Raw genomic sequence first — 19,049 nt, 5'->3', positions numbered from 1 at the left:
GTCTGTGGTTACAGACTGGCTCTCTGGGAAAAAAAACAAAACAAAAACTGGTTGCGGCAGTACGTACTGGAACTTCTAAAAGCAAAGCATGAGGCTAAGTTTACCTGTCTGCCTACCACTGCCTAGAGTGTTTTCCCAGGTCTCAGCTAGTTTATAACACATGGTTACCTGCAGTCATGTGAAAGTGTTTTCAACCAGCCTGCTGTCTTATTGGCAGCCACTGTTATTTAATGTAAAAAAACATTGCATATTATTTTGAAGTAGTAGGAGGCAGCGTCCCCTTCCTCAAAACATTAATAGATCTTTTGAGCCAAGTCCATCCTACCTCTTTGACCCAATTTCATGTTTATGTGACTTAATCCCAGCAATATTACATCCATGTGTCATTTTGGAATAAAACACTCTAGTGAATCAGTACCCTTTGCTCCTTTCCACATTTTTCCACTGCCACCATGAGGGATTCAAGGAAATTTTCCACATCTGGGACGTTTCTGAATAAGGAGTAGAAGATATTGGCATCCACAAAATCCTCATACACATCTCAAGAGATTATGATGTCTACAATACTGAAAAAAATGCCACCCAGGTTATTTCAGTACTTTTTTTTCCTTTTTCTTGTTTATATTTTGTGAACAAAACTAAAGCAGACTCAATGAGATGAGTGGAGCCTTCTCTTTAGAGGAAAGAGTGTACCCAGCTCATTGAAACTCCTAACTAACTGACACGGAAGTTAGCTGCATTATGTGGGCTTCAGGCCATCCTCAGCACAATCAGTCCTCTTCAAGCTGAAACTTGCTGTGTTTAGGCAGGTTGGAATTTCTGAACAGGTTGTTCAGCCCTATTTTCTATGCTCGGTTGCCCAAGGATTTGTTTTCTTCCAAGAGCAACAACAAAGTATTTAGCTTACAAAAGTTTTGAAAGAGTCTATATAATTTTGAGAGAATTTTCTAGCCTTAAAATGTGCAGTTCTGCTAGGAAAGTCACCAGGTTTTCAAGATGGAGTGGCTCAGCGAATTACAAAGGCTGGAGGGCTGATACCTCCAGCTTTTCTACTAAAACTGTGACCTTTAAGTATGCTGTGACATAACAATGGTTTCTCAGGATCTAGAGGTCTAAGTGAGGACATTTCAGGACTCTGAGGAAATATTCACCTGAAGTGTTAACATAATTTTATTGGATCATATTCATTAATGAGGTGCTTAGAACCTAGAAAGAGCATGACTGTCAATTCAAGACTTAGTAAGATTTAATATATTTTCATATAGTGTTTATATTTGTGTGGTATTTGATGGTGCGGGGCTTTGCTACAGAAGTGTAACAAAATGCTTCGTTAGCATATAATATCCAAGTAAACCTATATTTGCTTAAAAAGAAAAGGAAAAAATGAAGAAAAAAAAAAGACCCAAGTCCTACAGAAAAGAGTCTGCCAGCATCTCTTCCAAAGCAGTGAGTAATAGTCTGACTTGCTTCCCATGAAGGGAAAAAACCCAAACCAAGCATAAATTCAAGCAAGTGACCTAAACATGAAACAAAGAGTCCAGCTCAATTGTCAACATGAATCAATATGATACAGATCTTGCAAGGTTTTCTACTGCTGTCTGTCCTGTCCATGCTAGAGATTGATCTTAGTGTAACACATTGTGTTGCACATTTAAACAGCACTGTATGAATAAAAGATACATATCCAACTTACTCAATTTAGTAGTTATCTTTCCTGGTGGAGCCAGCCTTGCACTTGTAGAGTCCTACAAAGTTCTATGCTGCCTTCACAAGCTTTGTTCAACTGCACTAGTTCAAATAAGAAGAAATAAAAGACCTAGAGTTTTTAAACAGGGGTTTCAAAACCTGCCAGTAGTCAGTGTTTCTATTGGTAGCAATAGAGTTAGATATTCAGATCTCCACAAGTCTGTGGTACTCTGCATACAGCAAACATGCTATCTGTTGGATAAGTCCTTCCAGTTGTAATGTGTTTTTCTAGCTTCAAATTCCAAATAAGCAAAAAAACCTGGAGGTGTTAAATGCCACATGGAGTGCCTGGAAAGAGACAGTCCTCACTGTAAAATGTTTGTGAGGCTGGAAATAAAGGAGAAAGAAAGTACCGTTATTCCTATTTTATAAGTACAGGCATCAAGAGATGAAAAGATCTGCCTCTGTTATTCACAGAAAGATTATCATTGACTTCAGTGGGTGTAGTATCAGCCCTATAGCGGTATGAAACTTGGCTCCTAATTACACCAGGCCCACGTAGACTTAGTTTCAGCCACAGTTCATTTTATCGCCAGGTTGTTAACCGGTGAACCAAAGGTATTTCAACTGCTGACAGAGTCTGACTTGTGGTTCTGGGCTCCCAGGATGCCTGACTAAGAGAAACCCATGTCCAGTCACGTTTAGTTTGTGCTCCAAGTGTTTGGCTTCCATCAATGGCTTGGGATGGCCTGTTCTCTGCAGATTAAGAGGAAATAATATATGACGCACAGGCTTGTCTCCTTCACTTCAAAGTGTGAGCAACAATGACTCACCCACCTCCACAGACATCTTTAAACCCTGTGCTGAGTTTCCTATTTTTCTTCTTGTGTCATAGATAGCATTGCTGCCTTTTGTTTTCTCCAGCCTACCTTCACCAGCTTTGCAGAATTTTGAATCCAATCTGGCAATGAGGTTGAGCTTTTTTTTCCTTTTTTGCAGTTCTTTTGGGTTCCCATATTCTTTCATAGTTTACTTAACCAAACAGCATGTGTTTAAGTTTCTCAGTATACTCCAAGTGTTACCAAATAAGAATAATCTGCATAATATCTACGTGAAAAGGAGGCTTGTTATTCACACTTTGTTATCATCCTGTCCCACAGACAGCTGCTGTCACTGTTTGCCCTTTTCAGTGGCAGTGGGCTAAATTCATCCTAGTCACAGACGGGGGTAGGTGGCTGTGGTGCAGTCACCATCCATTTGGAATATGACACGCTGGATTGAGTTATTCTTTCACGGAGCAGGGAAGCTTATTGAACAGAAAAGGTTAGTTAAACTAACTACAGGCCAAACTGGGGCAGGAAAAATGTCCATAACTTACTCAAAATATACTTCATTAGGAAAACCATGAAAAAACTCAATAATTACCTTACTATAAAAGTTTTGCCAGATAACACCATAGCCTCACCAGGAAGGAATTATCTGCTGTTGTGCATGCAGTCTGATGCGAGAATTCAATAAACCTGGGTCATCCATGGTTGTGTAGGCAGTCAGTCCTGTAGGCTATTATTCCACCACTACTGCTTCTCCTACACCAGAAATTTTGAATTAAAATGACAGTGGCAGTTCTGCCCTGTGTTGAACCTTAGACATGGTCTAAGCAAGCACAGAAATGGGGGATCCTCGGGAGCCTTAGACAGTGAAATACCTACTCTGTAAATCCCAAATGCACTCTCAGAAATGGCAGTCCATGTATTTAGTTCAGCAAGGTGTCAGTGGTGTAATTTTAAGCATAAAAGTAAACTTTATAATGGAAGTTCTGAATACCTTAGTGGGGCAAACATTATAGGGAAAACCACTATTCTCTTTCTTTGATTAAATTCTCCTTGTTTGCACCATAAGTGCTTAGGTGTTTTATTTGAATCTTGCTGAAGGCACCTGCCTGTCTGAGCTTCAGCTCTTCTGGGTGTCCAGAGCACAGCTTTGGCACATGCCCAGAGCAGTTTAAGCAGCTAGATAGATATCTCCCACCTATGAATCAAGGCATTCCTCTGCTGAAGTCTCCTGGGGAGCTCAAATCTGCAGACATTCTCAAAAAAAACACCCAACACACACCCAGAAAGCTCCTTGGAAAATGATTTGTGGGTGATTTTTAGAACAGACAGTGGAGGAGGGTCTGCCACCCACCTTTCATACAAAATTCTTGGTTAAGTCATTTGCTTAGGAAGTTAGGCACAGATTCAACACTTTGGTCTGTCTGAAGGGGTTGAAACCAATGTTTTTCCCGGGAAAATGTCCTCTTCTCTGGGACTACACTGTTTCATTCACAGCCTACTTTTTCTCTTCAAGTTATATTAATGTATAGCAAAAACTCTCAAAAGTCAATAGACAGGCACCTCCACAGAGGTACCTCATACTGCAGACTGCACAAAGTACTTCTGGGCAGAAACTCGATTATACACTTTGTGGTCAACATCCTTTCAATTCCACTCAGACAGGTAGGATATTTGATATTTAAAAGACTAGAGGAAATTAAATTCTAGTCTTCCACTTTGTCCTTCATGATTTTACTTCTACTAAATAGACTAAATCAACTAAATAGACAGAAACATTTCCAACACCAGCCCATTTTAGAGTGGGGGAGGGTAAGGAGAAGTCCAGACATAAGCAACATTTAGAAGAGACAAGTGTAAGATCTGGGAATTTTACCAGTGGAGGAAATTTTCCCTCAGGAAAAAGACACATCAGATGAACTGGGAGTTGGTGGAGTCCTCTGAGGAAATACAACTACGTACATCCGAAAGGTCTGGACGGAAAGAGATTCTGAGATCAAACTGAGTGAAACTAAGGGAAAGGGGGAAGGCTCTCATCTTTCCCACCTTCCTGCTTCTACCTCCAGGGTCCTCAAAATTTTGGAATGGAAGCAGTGATGCAACAAAAACCTCTTTCTCCATCCTGCACCAATTTTTGATTTTGAAATGACAGATATGTTTGATATGATAACCTTTAATGCCTCTGGGTGATTTACTCTAGAAAAACTACAGCAGTTATGGGTTCTCCATCCCTGGAGGACTCCAACACTCTCTCAGCTGGAGAAGGCCCAGCTGAAATACTTCCATATTTGCAATAGTTCCATTTTGACCTGGTAGTTGCTGTAGATGACCTCCAGGGTTCTTTTCCTACAGGTTTTCCCATGGCCCATGGTTCTAAGAATCTAGAAAACTTTTAGGCATGGAGACTTCCTTATCTTTGACACCTTACATTATATCCTTGTTCCATTGCCCTTATTTTTTGCTCAAGATGACAGACGTGTATCTGCAATATCTCATAATTCTGGTGTGCTAATAGGCTTGCAATACTATAATCTGAGTTCTCATTTCTGTAACAAAAAACAACTTAATTCAGAAAAAATAAAGAAGACCATCTGAGGAATTTATGTGCCTCTTGCTAAATTCATTTTGCAGTTTAGGCGTCTTTCTAATCTCCCCATTTTGGCCCTCAAAATCACAACTTCTGCTTGACCTGTCTGTGGGCCAAAGAGCAAGTTGACTTGGATCTTTCCAGATTCTCTTAAGGCCTATTTCTGAAGCCATAAATAGTTTGCTGAAGAATGAAAGCACAGCTTTTCCTCCATGAATTGGTAATACAGCTCTTTTGTGTTGCTCACAGCTAAAGCTGATGGGAGGATTTGGAGCAAATTCACTTTGCTTTGTAATGTTGGAGAATTTTTTGTGGAATCAGAAAAAATTTACTTATTTTTCCTACCAAAGAAAACCCCTCCCCAGAATAAATTATGAAGTAGGCATCATTATACTATTTCATTGGTTTGTTTTGGAAATCAGGGGGTGTGGGGCAGTGCCTGAACCCGAACTTTGCTCCACTGCTGAGGTACCAGAGTTACATCCCAGGCACCCTGACTCTCTCCACTCTTATGGAGCCACCAAGTCTCCCTGCCAGCCTGAGAAAGTGCCCATCATCCTCCTGCGACATTAGAGGGAGTCTGAGATGACTAAGCCCTTAATTTACGTGCCTTACATGGCTGATTAACGTTAGGTAGGATGAATTGTGACTGCAGTGTATCATTGAAACATCTTACCTTATTTTCCAGATCAAAGTATCTCGTGTTTTTGTTCTGATGAAACAGTTTGGTACTTAACAAGAAGACCACATAAACATTCAACATACAAATTACAGAAGCCAGCTGTTTACTGTATCTTTCCATTATCCTGCAATTCTGGTTCAAATAATATATTATGGCATGTGGTTTATTATGGACTTCCACAGTGAAGCCATAAAAATAAACATATATCCCTAACTGTTACTAAAAATAAGAAATTTTGGGTTGAAATGCAAATTCCCCTCCAAGTCAACTTCTTAAAAAAATTTAATACTTTTTTCTCTGTGGCAGTTTCTCTAATATTTGGTTCAGTTGTGACTCAGCACCAAAACAAATTCTGAAATTATATTTAACATGAACCATGTTCCTAACTTTAAACAGCTTTTCTGTTTCAGCAACAAGAGGGCATTGGGGTACTAGTTCTCGTCTTAAAGACTGAGTGAACAGTTGGAAAACAATGAGAAATTCCAGTGATCTTTGTTGGTAGTGGGTCACTGGGGTAGAGCATTACCACTAACTGCTGAATACTACTCAAATAATTTGACTTTAAGATGCAAAAATAACCTAAGTGTTTAAGGATAGGATGAATACTTTTCAAAAAAGTTCAAGGTCCACAAAATCTAAATGGATGTTAAGTATAGCTCCTTACCAAAGTGTTTTCTAACAATAGTAAGAAAGTAACCAGAGACTTATACAACCTTAAAAAATACCCAACTAACAAAAAAAAACCAAAAAAAACCCAAAAAACCAAAACAAAACAAACAAAAAAAAAAAACCAAAACAAAAAAAAAAAACAAACCCAGCAAAAATAAAAACAAAAAACCCCTTTAGATTTCTTTGAATAGAATGTGAGCTGAAGAACATGCACACACAAAATCCATTTGCCGTACTGTTTGACTACGCACTGTGCAACTAAAAATCTTAGAGCATCTACCATTAAACTAAAGAGAAGCATGCTGTGACTTGATTGACCTATGCATCACTGCATGCCAATCTATTTGAGTTGTTTCACAGTTTGGAAACACTCTCACATAATCCTACATATATGCTCACTGCACTTGTTTTTGGAGTTAACTCACCCTTCTTTTGAATAGTACACATAATCTTCAAGGTTCAGCTAGGAAAACAATTTATAAACTGTGATAGTAAAAAAAGCAGCTCTGATGCTTCTTGTTGGTGGCATGGGGCTGGTACTGATTTCACTGAATTTCTTTTAAAGTCCACTTTACCTGCCTAGCAAGAAATCTCTCATGTGATGGAAGGAAGAGATGTCATGGTGCTATTACAGATAACATATTCGAGTCAGCAGTGGACTGTGGTCAGGACTATGTAATCAAGGTGGTTTGTAAGTTGAGACATGTTCCAGCCGGATGCAGAGGAGGTGGCTTGGCATTTGCCAGGAATATCCATCCTGCAACTGTCAAATCCACAAACACAATCCATCATGCAGAATAATGGTTTCCTCCTTCCTGTCCACTCCACGGTCTAAATGTGATTATTCATCTTGAACGCAACCAGTCTTTCACATATGCTTTATTTTATTGCACACAATCAGAGGCACACCATGCTATCCTTAGAAAGCAAATATTTATTAATCTTCATTAGCAGAAATGTTCTCCGTATTGGTATATGACACTTGAAAGTAACCATCTGTTTTACGTGTTATGGTATGACAACAGATGACAATGGTTGATTTTTCAACAATAGTCACCAATAGGGTGAATAAGTACAAGGTGATGAGATCATCCTTACTCCTACTCACTTCTCTGTGGTAGGTAAGGACTGAAAAATCAGGAAAAAATGTAGAATTCCATTTCAGGATTTCTCAGTAAGTATTCACGGTATTCCTGAGAAAGTCTGCAGCCCTAGTGAATAGTAACTTTCTTTTGTAACTTACATCAGAAAAATTTCACCTGCTGTCTATATATTAATATAATCTATTTTTTGGCATTTTTTTATCTCTAGTAACAATATGTAGCATTCAGTACAGCTTTTCAGGAACTGCCTTAAAAAGAAATCCTTGGTATACCAGAGATTCCTAGCCAAATGAGAGCTTAGAAAGATGAATGTATTTATCAGCAATCTCCAGGGAATCAATTTTATGCTGAGTTAGAATGCAATGACAAAGTAAACCAGTGATTTTTTTTTGCTTTCTAGTGCTAAAGCAGCTCTTTTTTTTCTTATTTTTATGATTTTGGGTTTGAAAGCAGGATTTCTCCAAGATGCTTGCAAATTCAAGTCTGAAGGAGAATTAGGAAACAAACGTGTTTACTGAGTAAGATTAAGCCAGTGCATGAGCAGGGGAACAGGAAGGACCATAAACCAGAGAGACCAGTTCAAACGAATTTCCACAGAACTCCTCCCTTCAGTTACATTACTGTAAGTTACAAATATTACATCATCAGAACAAATGATTATTTGCTAATCCATGATTCAGAAGGACAACTATTGTTAAACAGCAGCCTTTGGAAACTGCTTAACCCTTCATCCTCTCTTTATCACCACCACACGTAAAACAAAGACGCCGTGAATGAAGCGTGTTGGGAACACAGTGACTTGTGAAATTGGTAAAGCGCACACGCACTCGATGCAGAGAAATGGCAAAAGGAGGCAGGCACTCAATGTGGCAAGAGGAGCCATTCGTACAGTCATAGAGTGCTGACAACTCATTTTCTGGAGATTGGGCTGAACTTTGCCTGAAGACTGTTGCTTACAATAACTTCTTTGATGTAAATCTCTAATTTGGGTAATGGACTTGGGCAACCACAAATGTATCTTACAAAGTACACTGATACCCACATCTGCTCAGACCTCTAATTTTTTTCTATCCCAATGAATACTCCTGTCAGAGGACAGAAATCTCTCTGGAAATTAATGAATATATACAGTGAACTACAAGCAGAACATACTACCAAAATCAGAACATAGGAGAAGGAGATGTTTAAGGACAAGCCTCTGTTAGTGTTTCAGTTTAGGTTGGGAGTGCTGCTTTGAGGGGAATCTCCTGACCACCCCTAGCTAGTGCAGAATCATAGACTGGTTTGGGTTGGAAGGGACTTTTCAAAGTCATCTAGTCCAAACCCCTGCAGCAAGCAGGTACATCATCAACTAGATCAGGTTGCTCAGGACTCACCCAACATGGCCTTAATTTTTTCCAGGGTTGGAGCGTACACCACCCCTCTGGGCAACTTGTTCCACTGTTTCACCCCTCTTTTCATAAAATATTTCTTCCTCCTATCTGTCCTTTTAGTTTAAAACCACTATCCCTTGTCTTATCACAAAAGGCCCTACCAAAAAAGAGTGTCTTTGCCTTTCTTATAATCCCCTTTAAGTAGTAAAAGATCACAATAAGGTTTCCATGGAGCCTTCTCTTCTCCAGACTGGATGATCCCAATCCTCTTAGCTTTTCTTCACAGGAGAAGTGCTCCAGACCTCTGATCATTTTTATCCATCCTCTGGATCTATTCCAACAGAACCCATGCTCTTCCCATACTGAGGACCCCAGCAGGATGCAGCACTCCAGGCAGAGTCTCACCAGGACAAAGTGAAGGGGCAGAATCACCTCCCTCAACCTGCTGGTCAATGCAGCTTTGGTTTGCATCATGGAGCCTCTTAAAACATGGAAGCTAGATTCCTTTCGGATGACACTGACTAAATAATGTGCTCCAAAAAAATACCTAACACTCTTCCATTGCTAATGGAAATTCAGTCATCAGAACCAACCTAGAACTAGTCTGATGTCAAAGCCCAGAAATGTGTGCAGAGTACCCAGCATTCTTCTTCCCACTAGTCTGGATTTGCTAGGGCAGCTGGAGGCTTAGCTCAGGTTTTGAGACTCACTGCGGAGCTCTGAGGCGAGTCAATAAATGATCCAGACCACCTCACTGCAATTTGCAGGTATTCCATTTGTCTGCAATATGAATGCCATTTAAAATTTTGTCTGCTGTCATAGATCCTTTATTCTCGGAGTCCTGAGAGCCTTTAGGAATGCCCATTTTTTTTTGGTCACTTCTGAGTATTCTCCTGTGTGCTGTTGAATGTAACCAGGCCACAGATGGGATTGATTGTGGTCTGGAAAAGTGTGTTTCTTTTTAGAGGAAGTTCTTATGGATAGTTGAGTATTGGTTGATTTTCTTGGGGCAGAGTTCACACTCTGTGTGCAGATAATCCTCTTGACTTTGTTGGTTGTTTTATTATGCCAGATAGCAATGGATTACATTGATGTAGTCATGGATTACATTGATGTAAATGGCTGCATTAAAGATATAAATTACTTCCACTTTCTGTCTACAAGTAGTATGGAATTTTTCAGTCTATGTGTAAGAATTTTAGGTATAATTGCAAAGGAAAAAGCACTTCATGAGAAGGATGTCTGAATTCAGAAAAGTTCCAAATTAGACAAGATAGGTCAGAGAAATCTTCACAAGCCCCTAAACAGATGAGTGTCTGTTTTCCTCAGGTCAGAGTGTGCAGGATTCAGCTCAGCCTAATTTATGTTGTCTGCAGTGTAGATATCTGCACCTCAATTAGGTGTTAAGCTCCTATTAAAATTAATGGAGAGTTTGAAGGTTGCCTAAGCACAGCCTTCTAGTGTCATTTGAGATGCCATCAAGAATAAAAGATATCTGCATAAAGCCTAAAGATAACACCCAAGACCTAGGGGTGACCCATGCTCTTTTGGAGCAGCCTAAGGGTGACAACACATAGCATCTAACACTTCAATAAGACTTCTGTGTCTAGGAAACTGGCTTGGATATCAGCTTTCCCTTAACTCTGAAGGGAACTTGTTCAAGCCCAGATACAGACACCTGTGATACATAGCTTAAATTCAGGCAAGATAAATTCTTCTCAGTATTTCATAATGAATGCAATGGAAGTGGTAAAGAAGTACTGGGAGTGGGAAGAATAGCCTTGTTCACAGGGAAGAAAAGGCAAAGGTAGGTTGTGGTACTATTAATGAACAGAAGTGGCATATTTATGTGTGCTGGAAATAGACCTGTGCAAATAATGGATTTTTGGGTTTGGTGGTTGGACTGAAAGTTATACAGTAAATTCCTTTTAGTTAACCTGAAATAGATTTTTTTTTTTTGCCTCTGTGTGTGTGTTTTTAACTCATATAAGAAATGTGTCTCATCAGCTTTGTTAATGACAAGAAACTAAGCTTCTATGTAGCTGCAGCACTGAGTTAGGCATGGTAGCCTGTGGCAGTGGATTAGAAAGGATGCTAGGTAAGAACTACTGGCTCATGAACTGTAAATTGCCACCCAGTGATATCACAGGAAAGAATAAATAATCTTTTTTTACAGCATGACTGGAAGCTTATCTGCCATATTACGTATTTTATGGGTTCTACTCTGCAACTTTTGCTTTGGATTGTGTTCATTGGAAGTGCCACAATACTTATTCACCTATGTAAGTGAGCAAAAGTGACTCATCACACAAAAAGATTGTGAAACCAGGCAGTATATCTTATGTATTATCCTATGTTTTCACCCGTCTCTAAAATAATCATGTAAAACCCATCATTTGTGGGATATATGAGCCAGATTATTGTGCTCTGACATCAGATTTAGACTTGAAAGTTTTTCTAGTTTAATTATATTGTTAAACTGGTAAAATATGTCAGTTTAAATGATGCTATTGCAGTTTTGGAATTACTGAAACTGCTGCAGGTTATGCTCACTCAGAATCTAAAATAAATTATAACGGCATTAAAACTTACATCCCAACATGACTGTGTTTGCAGGACAGCATATACCTGTACTTGTAAAGCTGCTAGATTTTACCTACTCAAATGGGAATTCTCAGGTGAATGAAATGAACAGACTTTGAGTCCTGATCAACAAAAACAATCCATATTAAAAAAAAGGTAAAAATACCTCTGATATTGAGTTGATACCCATGAACAATTTAACACTATATATATTTAGGAATATATGAGTTGAATTTTTCTAAGAAGATACATGTTGATACTTCAAATTATCATATGGAAGGTCATGCAGTTGGCAGCAAAACTTGATTTTTCCTTAAAAAAAAGGAGTTATATTAATATTTACTTGATTGCCTGATAAAAGTAATACTACAGAAGAATATTGCAAAACCTTGGAGACTTGGCATGCTTTTCTATGTGGGTGGAAAAATGTTGTGCTGAAGCCAAGCTGGAATGAATCATGAAACTGTAGCATAAAAAACATACTTGATCTAGTTTTTTAAAAGAAAAAAAAAAGATGACAGCTAGAATAATAAAACTGTGGGCCTTACAAGTATATGCAACGTAAACATGTTGCTGAAATAATATTGGAGAGTATGTTATGCAGGACAGACTTTGATTGTAAGGAGAGCAGTAGGGTTTTGGCCTTCATTCACAACTTTGAGCTCTGAACTGAGAAGTCCCATCATCCAAGACATTCTCTATGGAAACTCAAGAGGCACAGGATATCCCGTGCCCTATAACTTCCAGTATTAAGGGGCATATAGTGGGATATAACTTCATTTATTTCAGTATCTTCTGAAAATAATACCCCACAGGTCAGCACAGCAGAGGATGGCAGGCAGGCAGGTTTCTTTAGCCTTTATGCCTCTGGTGTCTCAACACTTACAGGACAACTTCAGGGAAAGGCATGCAAAATTTGATTGCTATGCTGACACTCCATCTGTCTTCCTATCAAGCTAATGCCATAATTACCAGTTTGAAATAAAGACATATGTAATGCCAGGTAAAAATAAGAGTGTGCTAATCCCATGCGTGAGCATCACGGCGTGTGTATGAAATGGTGCTGGCTGGAGGGCAGGGACCCTGCCCTGACCTGGAGGCCAGGTGACACTGGCTGCCTTGCATCAGTCCTCTCCACACATGACTCATCCCAGGGACTGCACGGAGGGACAATCTTTGGGACAAGGCCAAGAAGTGAGCTAAGATTCAAGCAGTGTGACCATCAAGAATCTAGTGAAGAAGATCTCCAGCAGATTGTCTCTATAAATGTACCCATTGTGGTTTTTCACAGGGAAACAGTCATTGCAGGTAATCCTATTCTAGATATTAAAATTATGTAAATGTATCATAGGCATATACTCCATTGACTGTTGTAGTCCTGTGCTTCTCCTTATATAACAATGATTTAAACATGTTCAGCAACTGACAAACATGGAACTATGCTTGAAGCATTTATATAAAAAATGTTATGGTATTTTTTTAATTAAAGCCAAAGCTCTTTGGATGGACCAGCTAAAGAAATAAGGAAGCACAAATACCAGATGCATGGAGAACAATCTTCATGGGACATCCAAATTTGACGTCTTTTAAAAAAATTAGGTGAAGTACTATTGAAACTTCAAGGAATTTGCTTTTAAGTTTTCATGAAGAAAAGAATAGTTTGGAACAACAAACAAAAAAGTATACTCCTTTTTGAAAGGATCAAAACATCATGAAGAGCAGACAAATCAACACCCAAGTGGGAGTATGCTCAGAAGCACATGAGAATGGGAGGAGTGGGAGAGTGGGATGTGCTTTTGCCTTGTGGATGCTGCTTGCAGCTATGTCTCCCTGCCTCATGCATACGTGTGAGTAAAATCACAGGGCTCTTATCGCTCACCCCATCTGGATTTGAGGCCACTCCCCAGGCAGGCAAATTTGTCAGGAGCTTTGGCTGGGCATTATGATCTGCATTTGGCCTCCAGGTCTTCACTTGAGGAAGCTTGCTCCAAGGTCCAAATTCTGCCACTCTTGCTGTCATCAAACAGTCCCTTATTTCCCAATCCATTCACTTTCTCTCAGGTCTCAATTTGGCCCTCAATTAGCAACACAGATAAGATATCATTTACCTCATCATTTAAGGTATCACTGAGATTTTTATTAATATCAGGGAAATTAATTCTGCATGATATCTCCATGCTATCACTAAAAAATAATTGTGTAGGGGCAGGGGACACTGAAGAAGAAACCCTTGAACTCCATCCTTGTCTCCATAACCAAAATATAACATGTCCTGCTCTGATGCTTTTGTGCCTATGCCTTCACATAAATATTTTAACTTTTTTTACTATTGGTTATTATTATTGGTTGTACAATTCCATAAACATGAAACAACTTCAAAACACATGGCTGGTGGTGTTCACTATAAATGAAAGTTTTAAACTTTGCAGAGCTTATATACGTGTTCAATATAATATATATATTGTATATGTTCAAGATAAGATATATATAGAATATATAGACCATTTTCTCTCTATTTTTTTCACTTCACATGAGGCCAGGAAAAATGTGCTTCCTCTCAACAATTTTTATAACAAAATGAAACACATTTCAAATATATATATTCAAATAATGTTAAAAAGCAAATGTGTAAGAACTAAGAGCTAGAGAAAATAATTAATCATGATATTTCTGACAAACAATATTTTTTGTCAGCTGCTTTCAGTCAATACAAGAGAGAAAACTGAAAACAATAAAGTGTATGAATAGGTAGAGCCTATTTTCTGTAGTTAGCCAAACAGTAAATATTACTGTACCCCCAATATAGTACTATAATCAACTGCTTCTTTCAACGCTCACTGTGAGAAACATGTCTTCCACAGAAGTAATGTCTCCACATTCCCCTCAGGAAATTCCCACAGGATTTTCTGATCATTTAATTCTCCATGTTAGAGATTTCATACTGTATTTTTTTCAAAACTTTGATTTTCTCTTCCATGTTTGTAGCACATTTGGCAGTAGATAAGGTTTTACACTTTAATTACAAAGCAATCCTTCCCAAATAGCTCTCTTAATTTCTCAGAGCTTGGTACTTCCTATACCACTGAAAGACAGAATGTGAAGTTCATATTTTCACATCTCTTCCAGAACCCAGCAAGCAGATGAGTAGTGAGTGAAAAGTTTGTGTTTGCCTGTGTCTGAAGGAGCCCCATACAACCACAAAATCACAGAATCACTAGGTTGGAAGAGACCTTCAAGATCATCAAGTCAAACCCATGCCCTAACACCTCAACTAAACCATGGCACCGAGTGCCACATCCAGTCTTTTTTAAACACATCCAGGGATGGTGACTCCACCACCTCCCCAGGCAGGCCATTCCAATACTTTATCACTCTTTCTGTGAAAAAAAACCAAAACAAACCATTGATTATTCTAATAGAAAGAGTATAGAGCTAGAACCTGGAGTTCTTCTTAGAAGTGTCTTGTTTATGCCTCTACCCTTTGAAGACTTTTCCCTTTCCTAAGATGATAGCATAATTCTTTCATTTAGCAGTGGGCTCCTTGGTAGAAAACTTGCTGGAGAAGAACAGAAACAACAACCAGAAGCTCTAGCTGGTAGAAACATAGCTGTAGAAACAACTAGAATGGGGACATCAGGGAGCAGCTCTATGGGAAGGGCTTTGTGGTAGCACACACACAACCCTGACATGATAGTGGCCCAGGAATAGGTGATGGCAAGGCAAATTATCTCCATAGCTGTGGCAAAGTGACAGAATGAGAGACAATTGCCAAAAAAATCACTGAATCCCAATCAAAAGTATTCAACAGTTTGAAGTTCTGTAGGTCATCAGGGAGAAATGTAGGGTGCAAAAAGAGCACAGAGAAGATGTAACACAGTGAACCTTCTTAAATAATTTGTTTATGCGGTAATATAATTATGATATAAACTTCCTTCCACATCCACCTTTGTCAGTGGTTTCAGGGGAATAAGAGCATAAGAAATACAGGGCTAAATACAACAAATATCCCCACAGCTCTGTCTTTGATACCGCTCAGGAACAGTTGCTTAGAATGCATTTCAAAAAATGAGTAGGATGTCAAAATAATTTTCTGGACTTTCATGATCAAAAGAGTTTGGAGTTGTATCCAAGTCATTGCATGTAACAGTCACTGATAAACTCTTCTGCCATGCTTGACTGATTTCCACTTTGAACCCATTCATATTTTTGTCCCTTTGCATTATATACAGGGAATATGTAGTCATTGTATAAAAACATTCTGTGGCCCCTCTACTAGTCCCTTCATTAAACAATCTCCATTTTATGAATTCTGTGGGAATTGTCCTTCTCTAACAGTAATGGAGATCTGTATATATTCTGTTCTTCACTCACTGTTTTTTAAAGGGAAGAATCCTTTGTTCTGTAGTTGCAGTAAGGGGTAAGGAACACAAAGAAGAATATATAACAAATACAGATGTAGGAACTGGAAGTATGATGAATGCTCCAAGTGTTGTGCACATTGCTACTATTAGTCATTCATTAAAATTAAAACCAGCCAACTCTTAAGTCCCAAACAGATAAATTTGATGCCTTGGTCCTATTTTTTTCAGAGGAGAACAAGATTCAGAGAGGATTCTACAAGGTTTCTTTCTTGTGGTCTTGTCCACCTAAATCTGAACACTTGACCTTAATCCAAAGTAAGGACTTCAGTTTCTTGTACAATCAGGTGCCTATGGAGTCAGTGGCTATGAAGCAGAATTTCAAAGGGACATCCAGCTTACGTTAGGTTAGTCACGTCTCCATGCTTTTTTTAATGTTTAAGTTTTTGTTTGTCGTATTAGTGGCCTCTGCATGTGCAATTATCAGTGCCTAACTTCTGCACACATCATGTAAGACACATAGAAATGTGTAACTTCTGCTCCAAGAATCAGAAACAATGAATTATTTAGATCCCTTAAATATCAAGTATTTTTTCATTTTGTTTCCTTGTAATTTTATTTCCAAGAAAGCATTAGTACTCTGCACGAAGCGTGTGCCAATAGATCCATCAGGACTCAATCCATTGTAAAGCTAAATTTGCTTATTTAACTGTATTTGCAGTCATGGCAAGCTATTTCTTCACCAATGACAAAACTACACTATATATTTTCTTTTAAAAAGTAAACATTAAAATATATTGCCTTACAAACATGCTAGCAGCTTCACTGTTAATGGGGAAAGTCTGCACTGATTTATTTGTTCTAATTGTGGTGGGCCTGTCCCCAAAGACAGGGAGCTTGGCCCCCGTTTTCAGTATTGGCCTTTGGAACTCCATCTGCCCTGTGGCTGTCCTTATACCTCACTGACACTTACAAGAGATGGAGCAGGAGCAAATTTCCCCTAGAGTCTTGCCTGTGACTCTGTGCTTGCCAGATAAAACCCCTTGGCAGCATCCTCCACTCTAGAGCAGGAAATTTTCTTCTCTTCCAGTAAATACTTAGTTATGTGTTTCTTTAGCTAGAGATAGTGTGTAGCATTCTGTTAATCACTTCAAGAACAGCAAAAGCAGTTTTTTAATGTTAGGTGAGGGAAATGTTTTTTCCAGTATTGATGACTGTTCTATAACTGAACTGAGTATTTCATTTCTAGAACTACCTCTTTCACCTTTACTGTTGCTAAAACAATGGTCCACAGAAGCTGTTTCTGGCCTTCAGAAGAGGCATATTCCACAGGGATGTTGTTTCCCATTCCTTCCCCCAAAGATCACAGGAAGCTGAAGACTTGCTGCAAACATTTCCTTTCAGTTTAGGAGTGCTGAAATCCTTGTTCCACTCAAAATTTGTTAGAGACCCAGCCCTTTTTAGGAGTCCTGATGTGATATTTGGCTCAGACAAGGCTCCTGTGTGCCTTCTACTAAGAAGGTTTCAGGGCACCAGAAAAGCAGCCAAGTCCTCCTTCACACAATGTCCTGACTGTGGTTGGAAAAAACATTTTTCCTCAAGGTATTGAAAGGGTGGATTTCATTCCTTGGCCTGTGGAAGGGAAAGGCTTCATGTAATTCTCAAAAAGTAGCTCATGGCTCACACTTGGAAGAACAGCTGTAGGCAAAAATAGTAGTAGCAGCAGTAGCAGCTTTTCCCTGGACCAGGTTTTTGGTAGAGGACCATTGATAACACATCACTTTGGACAACTAACAGAGGAGTTTGACCCTGAGTGGACTTTCACACTTGCATCCCCTGCAGTGCTGGGTCGTAAAGCTGCCCTGGCAGAGCCAAACGTGCCTCTTCTATAGCCTGCAGCCTCTGAGATGCAACTAAAATAATAAACCTTTTCTAAGTGCTGAAAGAAGCACCTCATTCATCCTGCTGAAATCTTGTGGACTGAACAAACTTATTCTCTGAGATGATATCCACTTCAGGGGGTAGTTCATTGATTTCAATATGGACAAATCCCTATAAAATTTGTTTCCTTCTGTCCTCCTCAGCTCTCCAAAAAATGTCCCAATCTTCCCCAAGTGAATATGTGTCACCTTGCACGACACATTACATGTACCCTCAGAAAGCACTGTTCCACTGGCTGTAGGGCAATCTTCCTATCAGACACATTGAACTTAAAAAATGCACACAAAATGATCGGTATGTGCACTGGTTTTGGCTGGGACACAGTTAATTTTTTTCAAAGTAGGTAGTAGGGGCCACACTGAAAACTACAGCTATGTGCTGTAAACAGTGTTGATAACACAGGGGTATTTTAGCTACTGCTGAGCACTGCTCACACAGCCAAGGCCTTTTCTGCTCCTTATTCCACCCCAGCTGAGAGGAGGCTGGGGCTGCACAAACAGCTGGGAGAGGACACAGCTGGGACAGCTGACCCTAAGTGACTAATGCGATAACCCACACAATATGGCATCATTCTCAGCATGTATAGCTGGGGAAAGAAGAAGGAAGGGGAGGATATTCCAAGTGATGTCATTTGTTATCCCAAGTCACCATTAGGCATGATGGAGCCCTGCTTTCCTTGAGACAGCTGAACACCTGCCTGCCTAACGTGAACTAATTCCTTGGTTAGACTTGTTTTCATGTGTGGCTTTTCCTTTACCTACTGAACTGTTTTTATCTCAACCCACGAGTTTTATTTTCACTTTTACTCTTCCAATACTTTCCTTCATCCCAGTGGGGAAAAGTGAGTGAGCAACTGTGTGGGGCTGAGTTGACACTTGCAGGTTAAATCATGACATTTTGCCTTAGAGCTTCAAGGGAGCTCTGGTGCTCCCACTTCATGCAAAAGAGATCCAAGCCAACATGGCCATAAGTCACCCTGCAGCACTTGGACTGGTGGGCCACAGATCTCTCTTTTGAGAGAATGGCTTTGGCAGATGTGTTCCATGAACCCCTAACTCATGCTTTTGTTAGCCTCAAAAGTAGTAAATTCCTAAACCTCTCATTTTGACAAGTGGCAAATATCTCAGGACTCCTTTCTTCAGACAGACATACTAAGAAATTCCTAGAGACAACACAGAGAGAACCACGTCTCACATACCTTTGGATATTTTCACATACTACAGATAGTTAATTGGTT

This window comes from Melospiza georgiana, chromosome 2, assembly GCF_028018845.1.
Source record: "Melospiza georgiana isolate bMelGeo1 chromosome 2, bMelGeo1.pri, whole genome shotgun sequence".
NCBI lineage: Eukaryota > Metazoa > Chordata > Aves > Passeriformes > Passerellidae > Melospiza > Melospiza georgiana.
Note: the sequence above shows the minus strand (reverse complement) of the source record.